We start from the raw sequence: 12,536 nt of genomic DNA, 5'->3' as shown, positions 1-12,536 counted from the left end.
GACCAATAATTAGAGTAGTGATACCAGGAGGGGAAGGGAAAGGTGGGGGGAGAAAGGGAGAACCAATCACAATTATCTACATATGACTCCCTCCCAGGGGGATAGACAACAGAAAAGTGGGTGAAGGGAGACATTGGTCCGTGTAAGACATGAACAAATAATAATAATTTATTAATTATCAAGAGTTCATGAAGCAGGGTGGGGGGGGCGGGATGGGGAGCTGATACCAAGGGCTCAAGTAAAAAGAAAATGTTTTGAAAATGATGATGGCAACATATGTACAAATGTGCTTGACACAATGTGTGGGTGTATGGATTATGGTAAAAGCTGTATGGCCCCTCAATAAAATGATTAAAATCAATACATTTAGACTATTATAATTTAAGCCCAAATAATTTATTAATGAACAAGATTATTTTAAATATTCACATACAAATACTTATGTATAAATATCCTCTGTTAAATCTATGTATCTTTATGCGTGTATTTCTGCGTGTTTTCCCATATCTGTTTGGCTGCTGATGTATTTATTGCTAATATTACAGGATTTTTAAAATAATAGTATTTAGGTTTGTAAACTATAATTCTTATGCCCCTCTCGGTTTCATCCTTTGCCATGGTAAGAGCTTATTGATCGATTACCTATTACCTCTCTTCCAGGTTTGCGATCTCATCCTAAATGATAGGAGGGACCCAATGAACCACATTACCTATAGATACAGCTTAACAGAACATTCGTATTTTTGTTGTTATTGTTACGTGTCATTGAGTTGGTTCCAACCCAAAGCTATCCTATGCGCAATAGAACCAAACACTGCCTGAACCTGTGTTGGCCCCACAATTGTTGCAGCCACAGTGCCATTCCATGTCCTTGAAGGCCTTCCTTTATTCCAGGGCCCCTCCATCTTTCTCAGCTTGATGCCTTTCTCCATGGACTGGTCTCTCTCAAGGTGGATGTTTAAGACAAAGTCTTGCCATCCTTGCCTCTAGGGGGCACCAGGGCCCTACTTCTTCAAAGATAGAGTAGGACATTACTGCCAAGGATTTGTGTTCAGTTATTTCAGATGAAATGTAAAGGACTTCTATGAGAAAACTGGATTAAAATGGCACAAACAGGTGCACCTTAGTAAACGGTGACAGTTATGACCTGCACAGATTGTGTGTAGGGTAAAAGAGCTCAAGGGGCTTCAAAAATAGTCATGCTGGGTTCTGGGGCTTTTTATTCCTTGGTTTTAAATAACTGTATTTAACAGAACTGATATAAAGAAAATAAATCTAGTTCTTTAGGCTTTAAGGGTAAGTAAATTAAATGTAATATCTTATTACTTTCCTAGGCATGAAATGATTTATATAGGGAAATGGTAGGATGCATGTTATTAAAAAATAATTAAGAATTAGAAGGCTTTTTTATTTCAAGCTAATAATCTTGATGAAGAGAAGAAAGCCTTATGGAAATTAAAAAGCAGTACAAGAAATATAAGCATATTTGAAAAGCACAGGCGCATCTGAGCAAAGTTCATACAGCACTCCCAAAAGGAGATTTTCTCTCGGTTTTAGTTTTTCCCGTTCATTCAATGATTCATTTGTGTATTTTTAAAGCACCAACTAAGGACAGATATATCAGGCAATATAACAAAGATTGTACTACAGCATCAGAACCCCCCATAATTGAACAAAATGAAGCTATCTACATATAGATTACCAAGTGTATTTTGCTGATCAGAGTCATGCAGGGATATAAATTGACAGAGCAAAGACTATTCCAAAATTTCCTATTAACGTACTGAACTCAAAGGATCCCTGACACATTTGGGGCTTACATATTGGACCGCTAACTCTAAAGTCAGCAGTTCAAATCCACTAGCAGCTTCACAAGTGAAAGATGAGGCTTTCTATTACTGAAACGGAAACTCACAGGGGGTTGTTCTACTCTGTCCTGTAAGTTCACTGTAAGTTGAAATTGATTAGATGGCAACGAATTGGAAATTTGAGTGTGAAGCAGTTCAGTTGCGGTGACCTAGAAGTGACAAAAATGAAATATGGCAACATACTCATGGCCAGAAAAACAAACTCAGTCACACAATGTTTCAGGAATGGACTGCTAATTCAAAGGTGGAAAATTCAAATCCCCAGCTGCAGTGCAGGAGAACATGTCTGGTGGTCTCCCATGGAGATGATAAAGGAGGAAACCCTCTGTGGGCAGTCCCATCCTGCCAAATAAGGTTTCTATGAGTCAGAATCTGTTCATTGTAAGCAATAACAAATGTTATTGTCATATGAACTAGGAAATATATGGTAAGAGTATGAGTGGTATGGTGCTTCACGTTTCTGCCCAACACATAGACAGCCCATTCTTTATACTGCCAAAATATACTTTTTCACCCCCACATTTTGAGGTATCTCTGTGAAGTTTACTCTTGTGTCACACCAAGAAATTTATCGAGGAATAAATATATGAGGTGGTTTATAAACAACCCCAGATGTAGATCCCCTTGATGCAAAACCATTCAACTACAAATATCAAGTTCACTGACTGGTGCCCACTCTTATAAAATAATATAACACAGATGAAACTGTCCCATAACTGCGGTAGGGCAATATGATCACAATAAACATCCCCAGGAAATCAAGGAGAACAGAGAAGTTGTAAATAAATAGAAATATGAAAATGTTCTTGGGAAAATACTACAAGAATCCCTTTCTCCTGGAAGTAGAGTATGCATTTTTAATGATGCCCTGCATCCTAGGGAGAAAAGCAGGGCTTTCTGATCCTGTAAAGATTTACGGTCTTGAAAATTCCCACAGGCTAAGCTGTCCAATCTATGGGATCACTAAGAGTCAGTATCGACTCAATCAACAGCCATGACTTTGGTTTGGTTAACTTTCTTCTACCTGGAAGAACATAGCAGCCATGTTGTTGTGTGGGAAATTGAAATGATTGAAGGGTCAAGTTGCTACTTTTTGCAACTTATGTTGTACCAAAGTCATTCTTATCTGCTGTGCCTAGCCAATGGATGAGCATAACCAAAGAAAGGTCAAGTTCTCTGAGAGTCAGGTCTCTGTGAAAGGTAGCTTTGGCTTGAAGACTCCAACAGACCTTTGAAACTAACATAATGTTACAGAGCAGTCTAAGAAACTTCCCTACATTGTCAAGTTTACAATCTTGCTTTTTGCCCTCCTTTCTTAAAGGAGATCTTGCTTGCACTGTGGTCTGATAAATCTACCAATGTCCTTTGCTGTCTTCTCATTTTCCTTCACAATAATAGTCTCTAAAAATTCACCTTCTTGGTTTCTGCTCTACAGAGATGCTAAACTAAGATAGTGCACTCATTCATTTATTGAGGTCTCTGGTTTCAAATTCTTGGTGGTTTATCTTGTTCTGTTTGGTGTAGTCACATTCTAATAGAGAACTGAATAATAATTGCAGAATTGGAACCTCCATGATGACTGAGCTCTATCTTAATTAGTTATGGGATAGTTAAGTTTTGTATGCCAACATGGCTCCCGTAGGAACATGTGGGCCAAGTTTAGACTGTCAATCAGGTCGCAGATTGATTAGAGGGCAACAGATAAAAGGCTTTCTGGAGGCAAGCCACTCTCTCTCTGCTTTCCCCCTCCTGTGATGATCCATGATGGCCTGTGCCAGCCCTGGAGATGCTTCCAGTGCCATGGGATCCTCACCACTCTGCACCCACTAGTTGTGTGCTCTTCCTGCACTCTACATCATTGCTGGTGGCTGCAGGAGACTGAAGAGGGATTTTTGGACTTGTATCAAACTTATGGACTCGTATCAGACTTAACGACCTGATCTATACTGAGTTGGGATGTTTCCCTGGTATATAACTACTTCTTGATATAAAGCTCTCCTTACACATAGATGAGTGTCAATGGATTTGTTTCTCTAGTCAACCCAGCCTAACACAGTTCCTACATGGAAAGATTTGAGAGCTATGAGCCATTCTATGTCTTGAAAACTCAAAAGCTTTTTAACATTTGATATGCGTATTTCTTCTTTTGATGGGTACATAGGTTTTTTTTCTAACTATATATCTGTTATTGTTATTATCAGGTGCCCTCGAGTCAGTTCTAACTCGCAGATGTACTATGTACAAACACTATGAACAAAGCACTCTCAGGTCCTGTGTTATCTTCATAGTTGTTCGTATGTTTGAGCCCATTGGTGTAGTCGTTGCATCAGTCCATCTTACCCCTCCTCTTCCTCACTGCCCCTCCATTTTACAAAGCATGATGTGCTTCCCCAAGGACCGGTCTCTCCTGAGAACATGTCCAAAGTACATGAGACTAAGTCTCACTATCCTTGCTGGTATTGTTTTTATTCTTTTCCTGGATGATAACCATTTTGTAATAATTCATTGGTTTCAAAATTTAATATGTGGATACATTTACATATGCATGTACAATTTAAATCAACAAAATATTTTGGAAAACATGGGAATTTTCAGAAAGTGCTTTGAAGTAATGAATGCAGGATATTTGGGGGAAGTAAGGTGTAAAATTACAAATTTTATACAGAAACGTGCTTCTTTTGAACGATTAATCTACACAAAAATAATTCCAAGAATTAAAAAGATAAAAGCATTTTAATTTGCAAAACCAATAAACTGATATTAGAAAATTAAAAAGCAATATTCTGTATGAAGCATGTAAGTGTAAGATACAGTATTAATTAACTGATACTGTGTAGAAATGGTAAAGAAATGAATATTGAATTAAGAAACCTGAAAGTCTAAAAGAAGTTAAAACAAAAACCAGAGCTTACCTTTATTTAAATAACATTTTATTAAATAAATTATACAATTCAAAGTTAAATCTCTAAGTCTTGAAAAAATTATGAAGTAAAGACAACAGAAGAATTAAAATCAGATTAAAAAAACACTAGTGTCCAAGAACTACCAATGTTACCTTTAAAAATTAATGATAATCCTGCTTTCTTACCTTACCAATGAGTTTTGTTTGTTTCGGACTTTAATATTATATGCTATTTTATGAGTGGCTTTTTTGCCCAATCTCATGCTTTTAAAGTTCATCTGTGCTGTTTTATGTAGGCTGAACTATTATTGTTGTATGTTATTAGCTATAATTATGCATAGTCATTCTCTAAAATTGCCCATAAGTGCACACACACACTTGGGGGTACCACCCTGCCTAAAAAACAAACAAACCAGAATTGCCCTGGGTAGAGTGGGGGTTTCGGTATTTTTCCCACTAGGTGAGCATCCACGAACTTGCTCTCAGATAGTGCAGCCAGTGGCATCACCTGGGAAGGTTCTGTTTTTTCACAGTGAATGTTTTTGGCAAAGCAATTTCACTCAAACTTCATTTTTTCCAATGGCCAATTTAAGAGAACAGAGTTGGGCTGTGAAATTTTGTTTCCTTCTTGGGAAAAATGCTGCAGAAACTATTGTGAGGTTTAACACAGCTTACAAGGACAGCACTATTGGAAAACTCAAGTGTGTGCATGGTTTTCTCATTTCAAAAATGGTGGAATGTCAATTGATGACACACCTTCTTCTGGATGTCTTTCAACTTCCCAAATGGATGAAAATGTCAACAAAATTCATGCATTTGTGATCAAAGACCAACAATGGACCATTGAAGAAATGGGGGATGAAATATGGTCTATTTTGGAGCTCGGTTCAGTGAATTTTAATGGAAAATTTGATAATGAGAAGGGGCACTGTGAAATGTGTGCTTTGTGTTCTGACTGACCCCGGGAAAAAGAGCATCGAGAGCAGTGGTTCTCAACCTGTGGGTCATGACCCCTTTGGGGGTCGAATGACCCATTCACAGGGGTCATTCGATTCATAACGGTAGCAAAATTACAGTTATGAAGTAGCCACAAAAATAATTTTAGTGTTGGGGATCACCACAATATGAGGAACTATATTAAAGGGTCACGGCATTAGGAAGGTTGATCCACTGATCCAGAGGAAACATGCCATGCTTTGAAAGAACAGCTCTGAAATGACCCAGGCTTTTTCCCAAGGTCATTACTGGTGAAAAGACATGGCGCTATTCTTATGACACCAAAAGCAAACGTCAATCAAGCCAGGGAAAGACAGTATCATCATCTCGCCCAAAAAAAGCTCATCAAGTGAATTCAAAGATCAAATTGATGCTCATTTATTTTTGGGTTTTTTTTTTAAATCGTTTTATTAGGGGCTCATAAAACCCTTATCACAACCCATACCTACATCAATTTGTACATTCATTGCCCTCATCATTCTCAAAACATTTGCCCTCCACCTAAGCCCTTGGCATCAACTCCTCATTTCTCCCCTCCCTCCCCTCTCTCCCCTCCCTCATGAACCCTTGATAATTTATAAATTATTATTTTGTCGTATCTTGCCCTGTCCCATGTCTCCCTTCACCCGCTTTTCTGTTGTCCGACCCCCAGGGAGGAGGTCACATGTAGATCCTTGTAATCAGTTCCCCCTTGTAATTGGTTCCAACCCACCCTCCTTCTAGCCTCCCAGTATCTCCACTCTCACTGCTGCTCCTGAAGGCATAATCCTCCCTGGATTCCATGTTTCCAATTCCTATGTGTACCAGTGTACTTCCTCTGGTCTAGCCAGATTTGTAAGTAGAATTGGGATCATGATAGTGGGGGAGGAGGAATTCATTTGTTTTGTTTTTTTTATGTGAGGGGGATAGTGCATTTGGAGTTTATTCCAACAGTTCAGACTGTTCATGAGGGTTTCTACTATTGAGAAGTTCTGAAAAGATTGCATAACAGTATACAACAAAAAATGCCTGATTGAAAAAAATGAAAGCCTGATTTGTGGCAGATGGGGGACTGGTTTTACCACCATGACAATGCACCTGCTCATGCAGCCATCTCAGTGCACCAGTTTTGGGCAAAAAACATCATGCCTCTCTTGCTGCACACACCTTACTCATCTGACCTTGTTCCATGCAACTTCTCTTTGTTCCCATGATTGAAGAGGGACATAGAAGGACAGTGATTTGATGACAACAAGCAAAGAAAAAAAAATTAGGGAGGTGCCGTCAGCCCTCTAAAGAGATGAATATGAAAAATGTTTCCAAGAATGGAATTGCAGATTTGACAAAGGTATTAAGTGTAATGGAGAGTACTTTGAAGGTGATAAAGTTGTGATAAGATTTTTTTAAATACATAGCTTTGAAAAAAAATTCTGGTTTTAATCCGTACCCCTTCATGTGTGTATGTATTTGGCACATATTTGTAGTTTTATGTTCATTTATAAAAAGGGGCCTAGCTGGTGTCATGGTTGCACCTTAGGCTGCAATCTTCATGGTCGGCAGTTCTAAACCACCAGCTGCTCCATGGGAGAAAGGTTGATCTTTCTACCCCTTTAAACAGTGACAGCCTTGGAAACCCATAGGAGGTCTCTTGAGTCAGTACTGAGTGATGGTAATGATTTTGGTTTTTGTACCTTTGTGTTTGTTATTAATAATATTGAGGGTCATTAAGTGTGTTAAAAGCTACTTCCAACATAGAAGTTTAAAACATTCACAAATTATCATACTCATGCTCTGTGGGTTGAATAGATGATTATTATTCTGGTCTTAATTTGGCTTATTCTGTGACAGTATGAGAGCATGAAGGTGTCCAGGTGCCTGATTATTAATCATTTAATGCCCATGTAATTAAAACTATGCTATTGGATATCATAACAAACACTGTCTCAAGTGTTTATATCATAAATATTATCTCTGAAAAACTCTTCCATGAGTTTTACAAGTGAAGAAACTAAAGTGGGGGGAATACATATCTTGATTTCTACAGCAGGTTCAAAAAAGAAACTTCACTGCCATAAAGTCAATCCTGACTCAGAGCAACCCTGTAGGACAGGGTAAGAAATGCCCCTGGGGATTTCTGAGACTGTTGCTTTTTAAGGGAGAAAAAGCCTCATCTTTCTCCAGAGGAGTGGTTGATGGCTTTAAACTGTTGACCTTGTAGTTAGCAGCCCAATGCAAAACCACTAAGCCACCATAGTGATGTTAGGTGTGAGTGTGATTTCATTAATGTCTGGAAATTACATATGGCTAAAGAATTGTGTGCAGGTGCCAAGTTGGCAAGGAGTGGACTGTGATAGTTAGGTTTATTGTGCCAACCTGGACAATAGGAACATGTGGATTTATAAGGTCACAGTTTGATTGGAGGGCAGAGAGATTAGAAAAAAAAGAAAAACAGAAACCTCACTGCCATCAAGTCAGTTCTGACTCAGTAACCCTGTAGGGCAGGGTAGAAATACACATAAAAATGTACAGCCTTGGAAACCCCATGGAGAAGTTCAGCTTAGACCAGTAGAGGCACTATCAGTTTTAAGTACTCTTTGGAAGTGAAACTAACTTGCGTTGAATGAGTACTTGACAGCCATTCTAAATTCTGTTTGGTAGATCAAAACTGAAATGATAAGCCACACCTGCAAATCTTAGCCCAGCTTTTTAGCAAATTTTCAAACCCTAGGAAAGGTAAAAAGTGATTTATGTACTCTGTCTATTATACATACTCTATTACACAGTATTTGGCTAAAGTGGGAAGAGTAGAACATGTCGTAAAAGTCATCAGTAAACCGACTCATATAATTAGTCAGCTCTCAGTGGAAATAACACTGGCCAACATACATTTTGTTGCCTCAAATGTTGCACTTGTTTTCCAGTATATTTGATCTGCTGTTTAAAAAATGGTTTTCCTTATCATCTCATGTTTTGAGATACAAAACATATGCCATATACCACTTTTTACTCTGTGAATCCATAAAAATCCATACATGTTTTAATGTACTGTTAGCTAGCCTGAGATAGAGGAACTGCACGTTGGTTTTATTTAAAGTTGTTTGTATTGTACTAAATATTTAAGTCAAGTTACACTTTACATGGCATCCCTTGATCCAAAGCTGTATTGGAACAGTGCAGATTACATAGGCTTAGAGTGTTCTTCCAGCATCCCTCCACCTTTTTAGGAACTGAAGAGGCTACAGTTACAATTTGTTATTTTAAAAAAAGAAGGCAGAAATAACAGTGTACAATAAATAAAGACCCCCGATGGCATAGTGTGTTATTGTTTGACTAATAGCCATACATGCAGCTATCCAAGCCCACCAGCCACTCAGCAGGATGAGACTTTCTGCTTCTATAAAGATCCCAGTCTCAGAAATCCACAGAAGCTCCCCTCTGTCCTAGACGGTGGCTGTGAGTCATAATCTACTGACCAATAGTGACTTTAGTACAATAAATACTGATACAAATGTTCTGAAACCCAGAATGGGTCTGTCCAAGTTCAAACTCCTTTATCAAAATGAAAATATCTTGCTATAATATGGGACAGTTTCTCTACCTGTGCTGCACAGAATTAAGAGTTAGAAAGTTTCTTTTAAAGGAGCTCACCTCTGAAACATTTAACATTTATTATCCCTTGACTTCCATATATTAAAGTGTGCTCTCAAACGTTTACTATGTAATTTGAAGAAGGATACTTTAGATCTTCAAAAGATTTATGAAACTCACTATGAAGTCTTACACTTTGGACACCCTCAGTTGCCCTCACCCCTTTGGTATGTGGCCTTGTTCATTGTCAACTCTTCTCAAGCTGTGTTCTGCCTTTGCAATATCCACCTTGTCATCTACATATTGCACAGCCTCCTATTACCCCCAACAACACCCCCCACAAAGATTAATGTTGTCATTTAATCCATTCTAACTCATCATAACTCTTTGGACAGAAAAGAGCTGCCCTTTGGGTTTCCTACCCTTTAAATCGTTTAAAGGCTGCAGAATATCTGGTGGGTTCAAACCGCTGACTTTAAGACTGGCAACTCAGTTTGTAATCAACAAGCCATATACAATTCCTTAACACCTAATTCTTTCTCAAATATGTCTTGCATTTTTTGTCTTATAGTCTAATCTGAGTGTCTGAATTCTTCCTATACTTAAAACTAGAGAAATAAATTAATAAATTAGTATAACTTAATTCCTGGAAATATAGTGGAACACCATATCTAAGAAACCAGAGCTGAGGCCGTCTATCCAATGCTGGTTTCTGAGTCAGTGTCCCAATAACCCCAGGACCAGCCCTAAAAACTAAGACATCAAGAAAAAATATTTGATTGTGTTGTATAATCAGAAGAAAGCCATTGTATGACAGTGTAATAATATCCATTATGTTTACTCTTTACTTTTGGGGAGTATTCCAACATTCTAATCTTCAGGTCAGAATTACCATTGCGGAGAAAATCAATTTGAATTCAATTAGGAGATAAGGATTTCCCTGTCAGAAACTGATACCAATCTACTATCTCTTGCAAGCTTTTAGCTTTGAAGTCCCTTGAACAGTCAATGATATTTGATCATCAAAGGGACTCTCATGCCACAGCTAGTGACCAAGGTTACTGTCACATACAATGATCTTGCTGTAATAGCTAGTTCAGGAATGTGTCTTTAGACTTAAGCCATACTGTCAAAGTGCTAACATTGCATTTGGGATATTTGTTTTGTTCTCCTTAGGTCATCAGAACCAGTTACAGCAACTGAACAGAATTTTTAAATCCCTAATAGCAGTTTTAGTGAAAGGGAGCATTTAAACCATATTTAATATTTAAGCTGGACTGGACAAAAGGACCATACAACAAAAGGAAAACACACTAAGTCATTCACGCTATTCTCACCTTGGCAGGACGTACAATTCTAAACATCACAGCTGCTTTCTCCTTGGGCAGTGGCAATTATGGAGCGATCCAAGCCGTTTTTTTCAGATCTGCTTCCCTAGGAAAACTAAGATCAATAGCAGAATGCAAGCAGTATGAGACATTAATGCCCTCCAACCTTGTTTGGGCTATCTTAATTTACTTGGCTTCTGCTTTATATAATTTATCTGTAGGTTACCTAAGGAATTCAGTGCTTTCTGGGGGATGTTTTCAGACTTTTCCAAAGGTAGTATTTTAACATATCAAGTACTTTAAAATGTTTGATGAAGGTTGGTTCTGATGAAGAATAAAAGTTAAGATTCAGTACTTTATTTTTATCCTCAGTTTTTGAAAATTGTAAATTACATTTCAGATCATCAAGTTTGTATTAAACTGTTAAAACTGTTAATCGACCTGACCAGATAGTTTATCCTTCATCCACTCCTTGATTTATCTTCTCCATTACACTCACGTTAACACAATTTTAAGAGCAGGAAGCAGATATTTAGTTAGGGCAGCACAGTCCGCAGACTACCATGGAGTGCCCTTTAAGGTTAAACCATGTTGTAATTTGGGACATTATTAAATAATTTGAAAAGTTGGTAGTGAGTGTATGAAGACAAATTACATATTTCTAATTGTAATCAGTATAATTTGAAAAAGTTATATGCATGTGCATATCATTATATAATTATGGGTGGCATATTCTTAAAGACATTCATGTATGGAGCATTTGGGTTCAGTTTATGACACAAAAAGTTGGGCTACAGAAAGCACAATTGACAAAATCTGAAGAACATAAGTCATTTTGCAAGTAATGTATTCCAAATAGTTCACCATGTAGATCAGCATAGTTCAATGGAAGTGTCTTATGAGATATTTTACATAATTGAAAATTCCTGTTGTCCAAGTCTCCACAGAATCGGCTCCAACCTTATATTGGAAATAGTGACCCTAGGTAGCACAGAATGAAACACTGTAACCTCTAGAAGGATTTGTACAGTGGCAATGTTTGTGCTCATTGCTGCAACCCCTGTGTCCACCCCCTGGCTCTCCATTACCACACAGGAGGCTGCTTTCTCCTGATGTCAAGTCCAATGTACTTGATACAGTCTGACCATCCCCGATGAAGGAGCACTCTGATGTACTTTGCTCCAACACAGACTTGTTTGTTATCCTGGCTGTCCATTGTAGGCTCAATCGTCTTTGAAAACACCACACCTCAAACATGTTGATGCTTCTTTGGTCTTCATTGTTCATTGTGCAGCTACCCCATGCATTTGAGGTGATTAAAAATACAATGATTTGATTCAAGAGATCCTTCTTCATCCACAGGGACAGGCTTGATGTTCAATACTTTAAAGAGATCTGTGTCATAGATTTGCCCAGTTTAATATACCATTTGATTTCCTAACTAATGCACCCATAGGAATTGATTAAAATGTCTTATTGTTCATATTAAAAGTTTTTTAAGTGTAGTTAATTTTAATAATACACATTAGCAAATAAAATATATCAACATATTTTCATTCTTTCATAGCTCAGCATTAGACTTAAGGCTCCCCTTTATCTCTTCAACTTTATAGTACCTGAAATACTCTTTAAAAATCAGTATATCTTTGGCTCTTGAGTACTCTAAACACACCATATTCTTGTTTAACTTTTCCTTTTGCAATTATTACATTAAGCTTAGTATAGGCAACACTTTAATTTGTTTTTTAGTTTGTAATGTATAATCTCAATAGAACACCTTGGGGTTTTTCTGTTGTTTATATTAATTAGTTTCATAAATGGAAATAATAAAATTTCTAAAGAGCAAAAAATTCTAGAGAACATTTTATTTTTTTC

This window comes from Echinops telfairi, unplaced genomic scaffold, assembly GCF_000313985.2.
Source record: "Echinops telfairi isolate 266 unplaced genomic scaffold, ASM31398v2 ScPeMD7_25;HRSCAF=90, whole genome shotgun sequence".
In the NCBI taxonomy this organism is placed as follows: domain Eukaryota; kingdom Metazoa; phylum Chordata; class Mammalia; order Afrosoricida; family Tenrecidae; genus Echinops; species Echinops telfairi.
The sequence above is the reverse complement of the archived record's forward strand: the minus strand, read 5'-3'. Positions refer to the sequence as shown.